Here is an 18,804-nt window from a genome sequence, read left to right as displayed (position 1 = left end):
AACATATGGAAGAAGGTACTCTGGTCAGATGAGATTAAAATGGAGCTTTTTGGCCATCAAGGAAAACGCTATGTCTGGCGCAAACCCAACACCTCACATCACCCTGAGAACACCATCCCCACAGTGAAGCATGGTGATGGCCGCATCATGCTGTGGGGATGTTTTTCCTATCAGCAGGGACTGGGGAACTGGTCAGAATTGAAGGAATGCTAAATACAGGGAAATTCTTGAGGGAAACCTGTTTCAGTCTTCCAGAGATTTGAGATTGGGATGGAGGTTCCCATTCTAGCAGGACAATGACCCTAAGCATACTGCTAAAGCAACACTCAAGTGGTTTAAGGGGAAACACTACTGTGACCCATGCGGGAATCTTACCTACAACCCCGATGTTGCCAGTACCATGCTGCAACCAACAGCCATCAGACCCGCATAGAAGCCCACCATTCTGTGTCTACTAAATCCCAGACGCCGCCTCTCTCACCGATTTCTAGATGTGTCTTGTATCCAGGTGGTGCTCCGTAACATAAATAATAAATTACCACATTCTGGGACACAGCGAAGGGAACAAAAAAAAAAGCACAATTTTATGTAGGCATATATGCATTTCAACTTGGGCTATACGCAAGACTGCAGATAGCCTAGTTACCCGAGCTCTGGGGATAAATCAAGAAGTTAGAGACTGAGAAGGAACGCAGAGACTGGATTGGAACGCAGAGACTGGATTGAGACAAATTTGTCCAGATTTGGACACGGATTTGGCAAAATTGCCATTATTGCGCAATAATTTCAAATCAAACGTTGTATTTCTGCATTGACTGCAGTGGAGCTGCTATGAAAGGGAGTCAGTTGAAATAAGGGCAAGTGTGTGTAGGAAAGGGCCTAAAGTGCAGGCTGGGTGGGCTGACAACTGTGTAATCCCACCAGTCCACTGGGTGCGGCCTCACTGACTGAGCTGTGATAGTCTCGTGGTCTTGATACAAGAATAATCCAGCCCGTCTGGCTCTCTGTACTGCGTTCCAGCTCCGCGCACACACAAAGTATGGTTATCAGGGATTTACTGCCAGAGCATCAGAATTGGGTGGGAAAAAAACACTACTGTGCCATTTGTATCTAGGGGGAATAACTGTGATCCATCCTTACTGTTTTGGGGAAAGCAAGTGGTTAAGATGGGTCTATCAACGAGTAGTATGTATTCTGTTTTGTTAGGGGCAATTCCACGTTAATGGAATTACGCCGAGACTCAGATTTTTCATGTTAGAATGTGTGCCAAACCAAATCTATTGATTTCAGAGTTTAACAAAGCATACAACTCTACGCACAAGGTCTACTAATTTACACAGAGAACTTCACAAAAACACATTTGCTGGAAGAACTGTTGGGTAACAGAATCTCCCTCCGCATTTTATGCGACCACATTTTCCAGAAAAATGGGGTGTCCGCTATGACTGACACCTCGAGTTTTACAGAACTACGGTAACGGAATTATGTCATGGGTCCCTGATCTGTACTATACAGAAATGCATAATTATGGATATGAATTTCATGCTCTTCATGGTGATGTATCCTGAATAGCTACAAAGGTAGAAATATGCAATATCCTTATTTTGCATCTTTGAATATTATTCTAATGAGCTCCGCCCCCAAACACGACAACATATGGTTGGTCCAGACCAGATCAAATCTGAACCAATCATAGACATTTATGATTCACAAGTTTGGACATCACAGTATAGTAGAACTTCTGTCCAAACTTGTGAAACATAGACGTCTATGATTGGTTCAGATTTGGTCCAGCCAGGGCGGACTGAACTAATTTCACCGTCCAAGGATGTCCGATGTCGGTCAGTGCTTAGTGGGCGAGGATGCTCGCTACAGTAAACGGAAAGAGGGTAGGTGTCACTAAGAACCAGGTTGAGGTGACATTAAGGAGAGCGAGCGAGAAGTTGTCCAGAATGTTTTTCACAGTCTTGCTTTGACCACCAGACAACAGAAAGAAAACAGTTGAGCTGAACATAACAGCATGCTAGTGGAAGGGAGGACAGTAGCAGGTGACCCAACTGTGGTTTGTGACAACGATGATTTCCTATTGTAGCCAATTCAATTGCAGTAATTCCACTACCAATTTGGTAACAGAATTACGAGTTTTAAACACTTAACTATTCATAAGCAAACTTGACATCAATAAATACACTAACGAATTGGTAGGTCTACCTTTACTTGTTACTTCTGTGAACTTTTATTATCCTGCCTTACGAGGGAGCAAAATTAGAAAATATCTTAAAGTTATGTGGGCTTTTGGTAACAGAATTACAAGGCAATGTTTCTTAAATTTACAGAAGGCAATTCATTTCTCTAAAACGAAATATAAGTGTTGATATTAGTTGGCAGGGGTCTTCAACATGATTGTGTTTTGATTGATTTCTAACACCTTTTCTGGTAGATGTTGTCAGAGACCCATTTTCCATCTGTTTGACCAGTATTCATTTGACACCCAATGTGAGACACTGCTCCTATGTATTGCACATGTTGGTGCTCATGGGTCCTTCTAGAAGGAAATGTCCCTTAGCACAGAATCATTTTAAAATGGATTGTGAAAACCACACTTGGTATTCAAGCTTGCAGACTCATGCTGCATATTATTTAGCCTAGCTCTGTACCTACCCTTCCCCCAATACTTTTGCCCTTTGCCCGCTTCCCTTCCCCGGTCTTACCCACCCACATTTACGCACCCACAGCTGACAAAAAACATCCACAATTACAGTTCTCCCTTCCATGCCCAAACCGTGCCAACCACCTCCCCAGAAACCTCAACCAGTGCTGCAGTTTCCCCTCAGACCTCAGCCAACTCTGCTACTGCTGCACACAGGGTGAATTTCACTTGTGCCGTTTTCCACCTCTAAACGAGAACAGGGAATGAGGATTCGTCCGTGCTAAATTTAGAAGAGGTGTTCCTAAAATCAAAGGGTGGCCTAGTACATCGGGAGTGTTTGTTTCACTTGACTTTAAAGCAAACTAATCGCTGAAGACCGCACTGAGCTGAATCCAGGATAGAATCAAAAGGAAAACCAACAGATAGCCTAGGCCTACAAACTCAACCCACTGGGCAAAAACTGGCTGAATCAACATTGTTTCCACGTCATTTCAACCCCCCCAAAAAATCTGTGATGACTTTGAATCAATGTGGAAAATTGATTGGATTTGCCTCAAGTCATCAACATAGGGGCATTTTTTTTTTTTTAAATGTCCAACTTTAAACCTAAATCCAATCATGTTTTCAGTTTATTTTTTATTAACATTAGTTGACAACAACCAAACGTAAATCAAAACTAGACGTTGAACTGAGGTATGTACTTAACTGTAGCTTATGCATGTCATACTAAAAAGAAATTGATCAACTTTCCTTCCTCCTAAATAAAACACTTAAAAAGACGTGCCCAATAACGTGCAGAAAAAAAGGATGGAACGGCGCATTTGACCCCTTTCTCTGCATCTCTCCCTCAATAGTAGGCTAGGCTGTCGATCCAGCTGACTCAGACTGCAGGAAAGTCTTAAAACGACGAGAACCCAGCACATTGCTTCCTTCGCCTGCAGTCTGGCTGCTAGTACCGCAAACTCCTCACTCATCCAAAGTCAGCCTCTGACCCTTGAACCCTTCCTGTACAATGCCCCAGCCTCCCCTCACCTGACCCATAGAGCAACCATCCTCATAACCAATGACTCAGCTATGACACAACCATTCCCCATTGACATTAGTGACTTTAAAATCACATTAGCCTGATTGAAGTAGAAGCTTCCTCTCTAAATTAGGCTAAATGTAGCATGGTTGCATCATCGGTCTGGTATGAATCAGACTTTGTGCTTATGAATCAGCATGCATCATTGGGAGCCTAAACAGCCTTTTTGGACAAACATGACTCACTGCTGTCACTCTGCTGTGATAGGGTGGCGTGTTCATGTTGGTGAGGTGAAGCTGTCCGACGCTAACTGGAGCTAGTAGCCACATGAATGCAGTTTATGAGTGTAGTGTCTACCAGTCTGATCTATAGGTCTGAGTGCATCAGTCTATGGGGACCTGGTTAAATGCGTTTTGCCCACCAAAGCAGTCCCCAAACCCTTTCAGTGTGTGTGTGTGTTCATCCACAGAGGAGTGTGTGCTGTGAGAGGGATGTCCCAGTGACTTAAGTGGAGAGAGGACATTATTAATTCAAGGAGGCACTGGTCAAGTGTTTCTACTTCATACCTAGGCTATACCCACTCAACACAACAAAGTGCCATCTTTTATAGTCAAGTAAGAGAGCAGCCACCCTTTGGCGTGATGGATCTCTCCATTTGTAGCGGAGACGGCAGAGAAAGCTTTCTGAACAATTTCTGGTTGTAGTAGCAGTAGAATGGGAGGGGAACGGAATCACGCACATCCATATGAGCATACGCAGCCTCATCACTAAGCTGCCGATACAGTCTAGCGTTCTAAAAATACAAGTTGGACAACACAAACATCTTATATGCCTAGTAGCCTATGCCAGAATACTGTGCACTGTACTGCACAAAAGGTACAACGTTCTCCTCTTGCGCTTACCAGTTTCCTGTTACGAAAGCGGTGTTGACAGCCGTGCCCGACCAAGATATTCCACTAGCGCAGAGAACAAAGAAGTGGGTCCACAGCGGCTTCCTCTCACTGCTTCATTTCAGATTGCAATCTTCCGCTATCTAGGCCTAGTTCCACACAAGCACATCCCAATTTGATCAAGGCTATATTGACCACGTCTATAACGTTCTAGCAAGCTCCTGTGGAACTAAAATACGTTTTCTTAACATTACGCCACCTGGGTTTGCTCGGGCCTGAATCTGCATAACTTTTCCAAAAGTGCCCCATTCTTCACTTCCTATGTTTCGATATATCTTGCTGCATTCTCATCACAGCAACCTCCTGAGATGAGATGTCTCGCCAAGTGGTCTATTTCTAGGTGGCTAAACAATTCTTCTACTGCGAGACTGATTACTGTTTTGATGCCACCCCACCTAAAAATGGAGAGTGAGTGTAGATTCAGAAGTGACTACAATACGTTCTATTAATTAGCCTAACTTTCATGACGCTTCATTTAGTCAAGTGCTATAATAAAGCCGTCCACAAAACAGTCATGTTCGATACTGCACCAGAAAGCCTGTTTTCTGTATTTTTTCCTCATGCTTTGTTTAGTTGTCATCTGATTTCAAAAGGATCGAAAGAGGAACGATCTAAAATTTCTTTGCAATTGTCGATAGGACAGAAAGGTGTTAAAGTGCGACCGAGCGCCCACCCAACCATCTTCATATTCGGACAAATGTGCCTCTAAAATAAACAGCAACAGTGGTCCATACACAGCCTATTCAGAACTCTGACTCCAGATAGAATGCAGAGTTCGCCAAGATATTCCAAAAGCATCATGCATGTTAGTCACTGTGGGTGACTGTTGCCTCAAACAATATGCTCCCAGGGGTTGAAGCTACAACATCTAACCTTTGGGGCAGCCTGAGTGGGATCTCTGCTAGTTTTTATGGCCCATTTCCATGGCCTCCTAGGCCATGTGACAAATCACAGCCCTCCTTTTAGGCTGGGGCGGTATCCAGATTTCCATATCGTCACACTGTCCACTTACCCTGGGATTGATGGTATTACCAACACAGCACGCAAGGGGGCGCTAACACCACAAGAAAAGACAATCGGGTCTCTTACCAGAATGCTAATAAAATTAGCACAAACTAATAGCAAAAATCAGACAACTAACTAAATGCAAAGAGAGGCAAATCCAGCTCATAAAGTTACACAAGCATAGCTAGAAGCTACCGAATGTCATTTTCAGTAAGTGTGGCATTTACAAGTTTAAGTGAACGAGAGAAATTGTTCAAATGAACAAAGTTGTGACGCTGCTCTTCCTTAAGAAAAGCATGCACGTGTACACAGAGCAGAGAAGAAATATAGAAGAAAATTGAAATCTAAATACTACTCATATTACAGAAAGTTGTAAAGCGTCATATGACACCAATGTTTGCAGCGTAGCACCTACAGATGAAACACTACGGCGTCTTAAAGGAGGCCAGGGTAAACCCAAAATGTCATAAGTCAACTTTGATATATTATTAATCAATTATGCTTTTAGATACAAAATGCCAAATGTGTCAACAGTCCTTCCTCCAAAGGACTGTTCTATGGATAACAAAATCCCCAAATTCATGTTCTTTTTTTTATGTCGGTTTCGTGAGGAATCACTCTTATCGAGCGTCTCTGCTCCTTTTCTTTCACATGGATTGTGCCTAGGCTAATACACAGAGGCCATTCTGTCCCGCTCCGTCCAATTAGGGATGCCAACGAAGAGACGATTGGGATGAAAACAAAGACACTTTGTGGCACAGCAGGATTAGAGTAGCCCCCCCCCATGCCTACTTTGCAGGTGTTAACATTAACCAATGAACGGATCCATTACAGAAGGTGAGCCTAACTTATCACAACGGTGACAGAAGGCTAAAGAAGCCGACGTGGGAATCTCAAAGGACAGTCCGATTTTAAGAGCAGTCATTTGACAAACATTTGACCATGACACAAAGAAAGAAACAGCCTGTTACTTCAAAGTCTTCCCTGCAATTGCAGTTTTAACAACCGTGGATATGGATGCAGACCTGTGTTTGTTTTTTTGTATGAGAGTGGTGACCACAGCATGACCACAGAATAAATACATGGTTCCCTCTCCGCCTGTGGCCAAGTGTCAGCCTAATCGGTGTGAAATTACTGCGTGGTCACAGGACTGTGTTTCTCCTCATGGTATTTCATTCACACAATGTGAGAGATTTACTTCAAGGGGCATTTTACCATTCGTTTCGTATCTCTTGTCCATTTGGTCTCTAAATATCACAAAGAAATGAAAACAGCTAAATCACAGTGCATTTAAAAAAAGGTACGCTAGATCCTCCCACTTGTTCACGTCTGCTTTGGGTTTAGGCAATGCTCGTATTAAGCAGGCCTACACTGATCGACAATCCTCTCCTCACCTTATAACATCAATCTGAGCAGCTGCACTAGACTCAGCGGATTCACCTAATTCTCTAAAGTAAAATTCTCTACAGTTGATACAGATATGGAAACTCAGCGCATCTGATAACAGCCATTACATTTGACTGAGTCACTCTGTAGACCTACAGCTCAAGCAAACAAGCTCATGAGTGTACATGGCGTGCCAAACAACATCAACTCTAGTTCATCCAAGGCGGGTAGCTTAGATTGTCAGGACACCGGCAGCGCCCGCTGATAAGCAGCCCAACGGCCTTGATGAACTGACGACAGCAAGAAAAGCATGTACTGGAGCAGCGCAAATTCCCCCCTGCTCACTCACTCGAGGGTGCACGGCTTCACGAGTCATCGCGAGGAGAGATAATGGCAGTCTGTCTGCCCTCATTCATGGCATATTAATACTCTGCCTGTGTCCTGAGGGGGATCCGCTGAGGCAGGAATACTCTGAATGATCCTCTTCATGGCGGCTCAAGTAGGCCATGCCCAAGACTCTCCCTCGCCCCCAACACAGACCACAGATTATACATCCTCAACGCCACACACATCACCCACAATACTCTGGACTTCCCTTTTTTTAGGGCTAGTACTGCTTCTAGTATGCTCTGTGACAGTGTTCGCTCACCTCATTCATATGAGCCAGGAAATTGGTGAAACGGAGTGAAAGATCCAGGATTTGCGCCAAGGCAAAATGTGCTGTCAGCCAAAGCTTGTGGGAGCTACAGTGTGTCCGGATCAAAGGACCAAGCGCAAATGTGGTGACTCAGTCAGGCTGTGCATGTAGGCTGCTTCTGCTTTGTTGTGGGGTTTCTCACAGAGCACGCCAGGGGACTCCACAGTCTACCCACATCACACAGAGGAGAGGATGTGGTGGCACTAAGCAGCGGCCTTCCCCTAAAGCCACTGTGACCCGGGAGCGTAGTGTGGGCTGAAGGCCACAAACCCACACTTACTCTCACTCCATCAGCAAATGTAGGGACGACGGGCTTCCATGCATTGGCCTGCATACAAAACTATAACAAAGGGTCAACATAGGGAACTTGTGCATTTCTAATGGTTTGAATTCCTTAAGCCTCCATGGAAACTCATGTGCCGAGTTAGCTAGGATTGGAAACTGTGGCCATCGAGTTGTAAAGTGCAATGGACAGTCTCATTGCTGCTTGCAGTCCTTCATACAATTTTGCTAGCATTAGCCTACTTTCATATTTACATGTTAGTCATTTTGCAGACGCTCTTATCCAGAGCGACTTATTGGAGCAATTAGGGTTAAGTGCCTTGCTCAGAAAAATGTTACCTAGTCGGCTAGGGGATATAATTTGAATAATCAACACACCGTCTTCTTTGCCAGCTACCCCGATTGGGAAGTGGACTGCAGTGTGAGGGGATGCAAAGAGGCTTGCCCCCTATGTGGACTGTTCGGATTATTGCCATGGGGTGGTGGTCTTACTGGTGCTTTTACAGTCGCCGAAGCATCACCCAGGTGGTTACTACAACACAGTAGTGGAAGATTCAGCCTACCAACGGGGGAAGAGCTGTGAACGGGAAATGACCAGGTGCCTGATGAAGATCTCCGGGGCCTGTAAGTCTGATGTTTCTACCTCCCTGCCTATGCAATAAATGCTCCCTATGCTCAAGATTCTACATTTCCAAATTGGCAATCACCTAAAAATGTGGAAGACTATCTCCCAAGAACTGCCAGATCCCTAAAATGTGTTTGTTGTTTATTTTTTAAAGCTACTGATTAAAATGAAGGGACCACAATGGAAATAAGTCATCGACTTACAGTATGCACTGTGAGTACAGTGCATTCGGAAAGTATTCAGACACCTTCACTTCCACAGTTACTCTAGAGCCTTATTTTAAAATGGATTAAATTAATGTTTTTCCCTCATCAATCTACACACAATAGCCCATAATGGCAAAGTGAAAACAGTTTAGAAAATTTGACAAATTATGAAAAATAAACTGAAATATCACAATTCGTATTCAGACCCTTTGCTATGAGAGTCGAAATTGAGCTCAGGTGCATCGTATTTCCATTGATAATCCTTGAGATGTTTCAACAACTTGATTGGAGTCCACCTCTGGTAAATTAAATTGATTGGGCATGATTTGGAAAGGCACACACCTGTCTATATAAGGTCCCACAGTTGACAGTGCATGTCAGAGGAAACACCAAGCCATGAGGTCGAAGGAATTGTCCATAGAGCTACGAGACAGGATTGTGTTGAGGCACAGATCTGGGGAAGGGTACCAAAACATGTTCCAAGATTCCTCCGATGGCATTGAGGAGTACACCACATCAGTCACTCGCTTCATCAATAAGTGCATCGATGACGTCGTCCCCACAGTGACCGTACGTACATACCCCAACCATTAAGCCATGGATTACAGGCAACATACGCACTGAGCTAAAGGCTAGAGCTGCCGCTTTCAAGGAGCAGGACTTATAAGCTTATAAGAAATCCCACTATGCCCTCCGACAAACCATCAAACAGGCAAAGCGTTAATACGGGACTAAGATTGAATCGTACTACACCGGCTCTGACGCTAGCTGGATGTGGCAGTGCTTGCAAACTATTACAGACTACAAAAAGGGAAGCACGGCCGAGAGCTGCCCAGTGACACGAGCCTACCAGACGAGCTAAACTACTTATATGCTCGCTTCAAGGCAAATAAAACTGAAACATGCATGAGAGCACCAGCTGTTCCGGAAGACTGATCACGCTCTCTGCAACCAATGTGAGTAAGACCTTTAAAACAGGTCAACATTCACAAAGCCGCAGGGCCAGGCGGATTACCAGGACGTGTACTGTGAGCATGCGCTGACCAACTGGCAAGTGTCTTCATTGACATTTTCAACCTCTCCCTGTCCGAGTCTGTAATACCAACATGTTTTAAGCAGACCACCATAGTGCCTGTGCCCAAGAACACTAAAGTAACCTGCCTAAATGACTACCGACCCGTAGTACTCACATCTGTAGCCATGAAGTGCTTTGAAAGGCTGGTCATGGCTCACATCAACACTATTATACCAGAAACCTTAGACCCACTCCAATTTGCATACCTCCCTACAGAGCCACAGATGAAGCAATCTCCATTGCACTCCACACTGTCCTTTCCCACCTGGACAAAAATAACACCTATGTGAGAATGCTATTCATTGACTACAGCTCAGCGTTCAACACCATAGTGCTCTCAAATCCCATGACTAAGCTAAGGACCCTGGGACTAAACACCTTCCTATGCAAATGGATCCTGGACTTCCTGACGGGCCGCCCCAGGTGGTAAGGGTAGGTAACAACACATCCGCCTTGCTGATCCTCAACACAGGGGCCCCTCTGTGGTGCATGGTCACTCCCCTCCTGTACTCCCTGTTCACTCATGACTGCATGGCGAGGCACGACTCCAACACCATCATTATGTTTGCCGATGACACAACAGTGGTAGGTCTGATCACCGACAACGATGAGACAGCCTATAGGGAGGAGGTCAGAGACCTGGCCATGTGGTGCCAGGACAACAACCTCTCCCTCAACGTGATCAAGACAAGGAGATGATTGTGGACTACAGGAAAAATAGGACCAAGCACGCCCCCATTCTCGTCGACGGGGCTGCATTGGAACAGGTTGAGAGCTTCAAGTTCCTTGGTGTCCACATCACCAGCAAACTAATATGGTCCAAGCATGCATACCAAAGACAGCCATGAAGAGGGCATGACAAAACCCATTCCCTCTCAGTACACTGAAAAGATTTGGCATGGGTCCGCAGATCCTCAAAAAGGTGCTACAGCTGCACCATCGAGAGCATCCTGACTAGTTGCATCACTGCCTGATATGGCAACTGCTTGGCCTCTGACCGCAAGGCACTACAGTGGGTAGTGTGAACGGGCCAGTACATCACTGGGGACAAGCTTCCTGCCACCTCTATACCAGGCGGTGTCAGAGGAAGGCCCTCAAATTTTCAAAGACTCCAGCCACCTTAGAGAGAACAGTGTATGACTGCTAAGTGGTACCGGAGCACCAAGTCTAGGTTCAAGAGGCTTCTAAACAGCTTCTACCCCCAAGCAATAAGAATTCTGAACACCTAATCATATGGCTACCCAGACTATTTGTCCCCCCCCCCTCTTTTACACCGTTGCTACTCTCTGCTGTTATCATTATGCATAATACTTTAATAACTCTACCTACATGTACATATTACCTCATCTAACCGGACACTAACCGCACATTGACTCTGTACCGGTACCCCCCCTGTATATAGTCTCTCCATTGTTATTTTACTGCTGCACTTTAATTACTTGTTACTTTTATTTCTTATCTGTATTTTTTAAAACTGCATTGTTGGTTAGGGGCTCGTAAGTAAGCATTTTCACTGTAACACCTGCTGTATTCAGCACATGTGACTAATAAAATGTGATTTCATTTTTAAACATTGGCACACACAAAATAACCAGTTGTTTCTTTGTCACTATGGGCTATTGTGTGTAGATTGCTTTTTTTTCTCCCCTCATCAATTTAATCAATTTTAGAATAAGGCTGGGACAAAATGTAGAAAAAAAATCAAGGGGTCTGAATACCTTCCGAATGCACTGTATATGAAAAATAATATGAATCTATTTATCTAATACCAGGCAGGCAGGCATTAAAAATATACGAGCACATCAGTTTGAGCGACGCACCAGGAAAGCAGAGTTTTCCCTTTAAACATTTCACTCCCCTTCCCAGTGCACAGCCAAATCAAGCACATCCTCTATTTTCAAAGGACTAGCCCCACCCATAACCTCCAGGCATATGTGACTTTGCCACACTGACCAACCTCTGCAGAGACCATAATCACACTCCCTCAGCCTTTGCAAGATAAGAGACCCATCCCAGGCCCATCAAAGACCCAGAGCTTCTCTACACCCTGTGAATCAGTGTTCCCTCTAGATTTGTTTTCTTATGTAGGGCAGGAACAATTGACACCAAATAACTTTTCCACTGATACCATTTGAGGACAAGCCTAACTGGGCTATGGTCAGAGCTAGGTGAGGTGGGAGGCCCACCATAAATTGGCAAATAGGTTGAGAATATTGTAGGACCTACATACCATAATACAACCCTCTCCAGACAGTTCTTGTGCGACCTTTTAATCCATAGGTGAATTAATGTCAGTGGTTTGGGTCCCCATTGAAAAGACACAGAAAAGAGAAGTGTTAGCGTCGAAATGAGACCATTACTCTTAACACTCACTGTGGAATTTAGCCTATATCAAAACCTTTTAATAGGTCTAAATTCTGCAACGAGTGCAGGTGACAGTGCAAGTTATCACGGTCAAAAATGAGCCTAAATAGGCTAATGTGTTTTGAAAATAGCTCCACTAGTATTTACAAGGTCAAACTGTCACTCAAAGTGCACTTTCAATGAGCTGCTACTACCGTGTGTAGACTCTGGGGCACTAGAAACTGTCCAACACCCCATAGTTGTTAGATAGGGCCTAAATATTTACCCTAGCATCTGATGTTATTTACATCAGTAGCTAGGCTTATGCTAGTGTTGCTATCTAGGGGCGTTGCTAGGATTTCAGGACATTGGGGGCTAACCGGGGGGAAAAAACTATTTAAAGTTTCAAAAGTTAAATGTATCAATCTAGTGAACTTTGAGATGAACATTGAGTGAGATTAAATCTACTAAGAATACTGAAGAAAGTAGAGGTCGACCGATTAATCGAAATTGCCGATTAATTAGGGCCGATTTCAAGTTGTCACAATCGGAAATCGGTATTTTGGGCGCCGATTTGCCAATTTTTTTTTTTATATACCTTTATTTAACTAGGCAAGTCAGTTATTAAGAACACTGTTATTTTCATTGAGGGCCTAGGAACAGTGGGTTAACTGCCTCGTTCAGGGGCAGAATGACAGATTTTCACCTTGTCAGCTCGGGGATCCAATCTTGCAACCTTACAGTTAACTAGTCCAACGCAATAACGACCTGCTTCTCTCTTGTTGCACTCCACAAGGAGATTGCCTGTTACGCAAATGCAGTAAGCCAAGGTAAGTTGCTAGCTAGCATTAAACTTATCTTATAAAAAACAATCATAATCACTAATTAACTACACATGGTTGATGATATTACTAGATATTATCTAGCGTGTCCTTGGTTGCATATAATCTGACTGAGCATACAAGTATCTAAGTATCTGACTGAGCGGTGGTAGGTAGAAGCAGGCGCGTAAACATTAATTCAAACAGCACTTTCGTGCGTTTTGCCAGCAGCTCTTCGTTGTGCGTCAAGCATTGCGCTGTTTATGACTTCAAGCCTATCAACTCCCGAGATGAGGTTGGTGTAACCGAAGTGAAATGGCTGGCTAGTTAGCGCACGCTAATAGCGTTTCAAACGTCACTCGCTCCGAGCCTTCTAGTAGTTGTTCCCCTTGCTCTGCATGGGTAACGCTGCTTCGATGGTGGCTGTTGTCGTTGTGTTGCTGGTTTGAGCCCAGGGAGGAGCGAGGAGAGGGACGGAAGCTATACTGTTACACTGGCAATACTAAAGTGCCTATAAGAACATCTAATAGTCAAAAGGTTAATGAAATACAAATGGTATAGAGGGAAATAGTCCTATAAATCCTATAATAACTACAACCTAAAACTTCTTAGCTGGGAATATTGAAGACTCATGTTAAAAGGAACCACCGGCTTTCATATGTTCTGAGCAAGGAACTGAAACGTTAGCTTTCTTACATAGCACATATTGCACTTTTACTTTCTTCTCCAACACTTTGTTTTTGCATTATTTAAACCAAATTGAACACGTTTCATTATTTACTTGAGGCTAAATTGATTTTATTGGTGTATTATATTAAGTTAAAATAAGTGTTCATTGTTCATTCAGTATTGTTGTAAATGTCATTATTACAAATAATAACGTTTTAAAAAAATTGGCCGATTAATCGGCATCTGCTTTTTTGGTCCTCCAATAAATCGGTCTCGGCGTTGAAAGAAAGAAGAAAGTAAAATCAACTCATGTCAATTCTATTCAAAAGTCAATACAATACAAGACATTCTGGTAACTTGCACCATCCCACCTGCCACAGCAGACACGGCCAGTTCCAATTACAGTAGCTGTGGGTCACTACGCTGGAACACACATCTACAGTGTATTGCCAAAAACCTCCATACCACTCAACAACTCTGACTTGTCCAATGAGCCAAACTGCTTAAAGAGTCAGTCACTCTCTCGGAAAATGATATCATAATCGAATGACTAACTTACTTTATCTTTCAAAGGAGAGATGTGGCAGACTTTAACGCCGAAGTACAGTGCTTTCCACTGAACACAATCATTTTCTGCCCTATATATTTACTGCTCTATTAAAACATGTGTTTTAGAATAGAACCCTAGGTGTATCTGAAACAAATCTGTAAATAGATTTGATGGCGCTTTATAAACAACACAAAGATATGTCAAATCAGCAAATGCCTGAATTAAGTATGCTTTCAAGTTATTGAAATGCACCATACCGGTAATGGAAAATTCATGAAAGAAAAAGGAAGATTATCAGGCAATCATTGTTTATGTAATCTTTCTGAGAACAGAAGATATGTTTCTGAGAGTCTTAGCTTTCAGGAATGGGGTCATAATTGCTAATTGCCCAAACCGTCCCAAGGCTGGAGCCAAATTCATAGGAAGAAGATCACAATTGAATTAGCATTTTGCCAAGGCAGCAACTACACTTCCTGGGGTCCTAACACATTAAAGCACTTACATTACATACAAAAGAAAACAGTACATCATATAACATCATTACACCACTACATATCTACAACACAAAATGTACAATACCACCATACAACAATATGTGTGTGTCTGTACCTTTGTGTGTGCCTCTTCACAGTCCCGGCTGTTCCATAAGGTGTATTTTTTCATGTTGATTTTTAAATTCTGCTGCTTGCATCAGTTACCTGATGTGGAATAGAGTTCCACGTAGTACTGTGCGCCTCCCAAAGTCTGTTCTGGACTTGGGGATTGTGAAGAGACCTCTGGTGGCATGTCTTGTGGTGTATGCATGGGTGTCCGAGCAGTGTGCTAGTAGTTTGAACAGGCAGCTCGGTACAATTCATTTCCCCCAGTAATTCTGTGCAGTTTTATAAAAGTCCTTTCTAATGAGTCATGCGTGACTTGTGAACATTGTAGAGGGAAACAGAGGGGAATCTTAGCTTTCATTTGTGGGGTCATAATAGCTAATAGCCCGAACAATTCACACGCTAGAGCCAAATTCATAGGAAATAAACTCAACATGCCACACTGGCTTTAGAAACGGCTGGGTGCAAAGTTAAACAGCCTGTCAGCCCCTTCCGATGCGTCTGCATTGTCCTAAACCACACTGAATCATTTTTATTTTTATTTTTTTTTTATTTTTTTTTACAGCAGGCAATTTGACAATTCTTCAAACATCAATAGGTTCGGGGCTGCACTGTGCCACACCCTTTTATCCATTTAGCTGATATCCTGTTTTTATTAAATGGATCACTAAATTTCCTTTGCAACTTTGGGTAGAAAACCGATAAATAAATTATGTGGTCATCACAATTCAAGCCAGTCGTCCATGAAAGCAATCAATTAGCTTAATTTCTCAGAGATCAAATTCTATTTCAACAAAATAACGTTTCAGCAACGCTAATCTTATCTGTTTCTAACTACATAAACAGATATCCTATTGATTCCTGTTTACTTGCAAAAACAATAGCAGGAAGCACAAGTGACTGTCAACAAAGAAGTGGTCAGACGACGCAGATGCTAAGCTACAGGACTGTTTTGCTAGCACAGACTGGAATACATTCCGAGATTCTTTCCGATGGCATTGAGGAGTACATCACATCAGTCACTGGCTTCATCAATAAGTGCATCGATGACATCATCCCCACAGTGACAGTACGTACATACTAAAGGTCGACCGATTATAATTTTTCGATACCGATTATTGGAGGACCAAAATAGGCCGATACCGATGAATCGACCAATTATACACGCGCGCGCACACACACACACACACAGTTGAAGTCGGAAGTTTACATACACTTAGGTTGGAGTCATTAAAACTAGTTTTTCAACCACTCCACACATTTTTTGTTAACAAACTATAGTTTTGGCAAGTCAGTTAAGACATCTACTTTGTGCACGACACAAGTAATTTTTCTCATTGTTTAGACGTATTATTTCACTGTATCACAATTCCAGTGCGTCAGAAGTTTACATACACTAAGTTGACTGTGCCTTTAAACAGCTTGGAAATTACAGAAAATGATATCATGGCTTTAGAAGCTTCTGATAGGCTAATTTACATCATTTGAGTCAATTGGAGGTGTACCTGAGGATGTATTTCAAGGCCTACCGTCAAACTCAGTGCCTCTTTGCGTGACATCATGGGAAAATCAAAAGAAATCAGTCAAGACCTCAGAATTTTTTTTTGTCTGGTTCATCCTTGGGAGTAATTTACAAATGTCTGAAGGTGCCACGTTCATATCTACAAACAATCGTACACAGTATAAGCACCATGGGACCACGCAGCAGTCATACCGCTCAGGAAGGAGACGCGTTCTGTCTCCTAGAGATCAACGTACTTTGGTTTGAAAAGTGCAAATCAATCCAAGATCAACAGCAAAGGACCTTGTGAGACGCTGGAGGAAACAGGTACAAAAGTATGTATATCCACAGTAAAACGAGTTCCATATCGACATAACCTGAAAGGCCGGTCAGCAAGGAAGAAGCTACTGCTCCAAAACCACCATAAAAAAGCCAGACTACGGTTTGCAACTGCACATGGGGACAAAGACCATACTTTTTGGAGAAATGTCCTCTGGTCTAATGAAACAAAAATAGAACTGTTTGGCCATAATGACCATCGTTATGTTTGGAGGAAAAAGGGGGAGGCTTGCAAGCCGAAGAATACCCTCCCAACCGTGAAGCACGGCGGTGATAGCATCATTGTGGGGGTGCTTTGTTGCAGGAGGGACTGGTGAACTTCACAAAATAAAAACTTCCAAGTTGTGGCAAAATGGCTTACGGACAACAAAGCCAAGGTATTGGAGTGCCCATCACAAAGCCCCGACTTCAATCCAATAGAAAATTGGTGGGCAGAACTGAAAACACGTGTGAGCAAGGATGCCTACAAACTTGACTCAGTTAGACCAGCTCAGTCAGGAGGAACGGGCCAAAATTCACCCAACTTATTGTGGGAAGCCATCTGAAACATTTGACCCAAGTTGAACAATTTAAAGGCAATGCTACCAAATACTAATTGAGGGTATGTAAACTCCTGACCCACTGGGAATGTGATGAAAGAAATAAAGCTGAAATAAATCACTCTCTCTACTATTATTCTGACATTTCACATTCTTAAAATAAAGTGGTGATCACAACTGACCTAAGACAGGGAATTTTTACTTGGATTAAATGTCAGGAATAGTGAAAAACTGTGTAAATGTATTTGGCTAGGGTGTATGTAAACTGCCGACTTCAACTGTATGTATGTATGCATGTTTGTATATATACTTGAAATAATGACAATTACAACAATAATGAATGATCAATGAACACTTATTTTAACTTAATATATAAAATCTATTTAGTTTCAAATAATGAAACATGCTCAATTTTGTTTAAATAATAGAAAAAGAGTGTTGGAGAAGAAAGTAAAAGTGCAATATGTGCCATGTAAAAAAAAAGCTGACGTTTAAGTTCCTTGCTCAGAACATATGAAAGCTGTTGGTTCAATATTCCCAGTAAAGAAATATTAGGTTGCAGTTATATGGATTATGATACGTCGACTATTTCTCTCTATACCATTTGTATTTCATATACCTTTGACTATTGGATGTTCAAATAGGCACTTTGGTATTGCCAGCCTAATCTCAGGAGTTGATAGGCTTGAAGTCATAAACAGCACTGTGATCAAGCATTGCTAAGAGCTGCTGGCAAACAGTAAAGTTTGAGTGAATACTTACGAGCCTGCTGCTGCCTACCACCGCTCAGTCAGACTGCTCTATCAAAAATTCAATCATAGACTTAATTATAATATAATAAACACAGAAATACGAGCCTTGGGTCATTAACATGCCAAATCCGGAAATTATAAGTTCGAAAACAAAACATTTATTCTTTCAGTGAAATACGGAACAGTTCCTAAGTCTAAATACTGCTGTTACATTGCACAACCTTCAATGTTATGTCATAATTATATACAATTCTGGAAAATTAGTTCGGAACGAGCCAGGCGGCCGAAACGGTTGCATACACCCGGACACTGCGTGCAATGAACGCAAGAGAAGTGACAATTTCCCTTGTTTATATTGCCTGCTAACATGAATTTATTTGAACTAAATATGCAGGTTTTAAAAAAAAAATGCTTCTGTGTACTGATTTTAAGAAAGGCAAAAGATGTTTATCTTTAGTCACATTCATGCACTGAATGTGCCATCTTCGCAAATGCGCCTTTGTTAAATCATCACAGGTTTGGTGAAGCAGGCTGTGATTTGATGATTAATTAACAGGCACCGCATTGATTATATGCAACAAGACAAGCTAGTTAACCTAGTAATATCATCAACTATGTGTAGTTAACTAGTGATTATGTGAAGATTGATTGTTTTTTTAAGATAAGTTTAATGCTAGCTAGCTAGCTAGCTAGCTAGCTAGCAACTACCCTTGGCTCCTTGCTGCACTCGCGTAACAGGTGGTCAGCCTGCCATACAGTTTCCTCGTGGAATGCAATGTAATCGGCATCCA

The 18,804-nt window shown here is 42.6% G+C and overlaps 1 protein-coding gene across 5 annotated transcripts in view; it reads right to left on the bottom strand.

The window, feature by feature from the left end:
* Positions 1 to 18,804, bottom strand: part of LOC110493993 (receptor-type tyrosine-protein phosphatase alpha) — a 45,658-nt gene that overhangs the window by 21,638 nt on the left and 5,216 nt on the right. The window contains exon 1 of one of the 5 annotated variants that reach the window (XM_021568642.2): positions 7,665 to 7,778. The exons of the other annotated variants lie outside the window; for them this stretch is intronic. The gene's annotated coding sequence lies outside the window, so the exon portion shown is untranslated. Of the gene's footprint in view, positions 1 to 7,664; positions 7,779 to 18,804 lie in introns of those variants that run through there. 5 annotated transcript variants of the gene reach the window in all.

This window comes from Oncorhynchus mykiss, chromosome 17, assembly GCF_013265735.2.
Source record: "Oncorhynchus mykiss isolate Arlee chromosome 17, USDA_OmykA_1.1, whole genome shotgun sequence".
In the NCBI taxonomy this organism is placed as follows: domain Eukaryota; kingdom Metazoa; phylum Chordata; class Actinopteri; order Salmoniformes; family Salmonidae; genus Oncorhynchus; species Oncorhynchus mykiss.
The sequence above is the reverse complement of the archived record's forward strand: the minus strand, read 5'-3'. Positions and strand labels throughout refer to the sequence as shown.